Source organism: Olea europaea, unplaced genomic scaffold, assembly GCF_002742605.1.
Source record: "Olea europaea var. sylvestris unplaced genomic scaffold, O_europaea_v1 scaffold2598, whole genome shotgun sequence".
Lineage (NCBI taxonomy): Eukaryota > Viridiplantae > Streptophyta > Magnoliopsida > Lamiales > Oleaceae > Olea > Olea europaea.
The window spans coordinates 1-1,342 of NW_019244293.1; positions in this window are offsets into that span (position 1 = coordinate 1).

The following is a 1,342-nucleotide window of genomic DNA, read 5'->3' on the forward strand; positions in this document are numbered from 1 at the left end:
CTGATTTTGTTCGTCGACATAGGATCTCATTGAACTTAAACTGGTATCAATATAAGATTGCATACCCTGATATCTCTCTTCCTACCACTTCTGTTGGTGTTCGAAAATTTGCCTTTGGTTGTCAAGAATTATCTGATAATGATGTTGCATGTAATTTTCTTGCCTTTTTTTGCTCGTCAAATAACTGTTTTTGGTTTTCAAGAACCGCATGGTGGTGAGCTCTTGATTCATCAGCAAATTCTGTCTTCAAGTTGCTATATACACCAGACACGTCTGATATTCTGTGTTACCTATAGATATCCAACAATTCTTCCATTTTATCTTCATTTAAGGAGTTGGAGCCACTGGGAACAGAACTAGACCCAAATACAGGTGAAGATGTAGAAATACCGGGAATCATCGTTTCTTGCACATGTATATTGTCTGGGATTTGTTCTACTGCATTATCCAATACTCTATTGACAATCCCATCTAATCTGCTGTGTCCATTATCCATTGGCAATGAAAGAGTTCCGGACCAAAGACTTTGTAATTCTTCTTTATTGGACTGTAGCACAGCAATCACTTGAATCTGTAATCAAATTGAAATATCAAAATCGTTTATTTTGAGTTTAATTTTATTTTAAGATAATTGAATGTGTGAGTAATTGTACATTCATAAAAACATACATGACGAGTAGACAAAAAAAGCTTTATCTCTTTTTCAGTTACAAATTGGTTGGGTTTCCACTTGTATATTCTTGGACACTGTGATTTTTTATGTCTACAATGTCCAAATTTCTTTCCGATCTTTGGAAATGCTTCATTTATCTAATACTGCAAAATAATAAAAAATAAACATTATATGTATAAAAAAAATTTTATGGGAATATATTGTACATAATAAGTCAATACAAGAATAGGGACTAATTACCATACCCATGTAACGCATACTTGCATTCTATTTGTTTATTTCGTTGTAACCTTTGTATTCTTTCAAATTGTGATGCTTTCAATGAATATAAAAAGATTAAATATGCTTTGCGATCCCATGGATATGCAAGGAACTCGTCCAGATGTTCAACCATACCAAGAGTTCTATAATCAATTTGTCTTGAAGTGGGTGTCAACACACATTCGATCAACATGACTAAACCAAGTTTCAATTTATCTTCTTCATGTTCGTACGCATGGAATGCTTCATAAAGCATCTTCATACTAATTCGATATGTACCATTAAAGTATTGATTTCTAAGACGATCATTTGTATCATTAATGTGCATGGATGGTTCATGGCAAGGTAATCCAGTAATAAGACAAAATTCTTGCATACCAAATCTGGCTACACGATCGTCTAACCTTA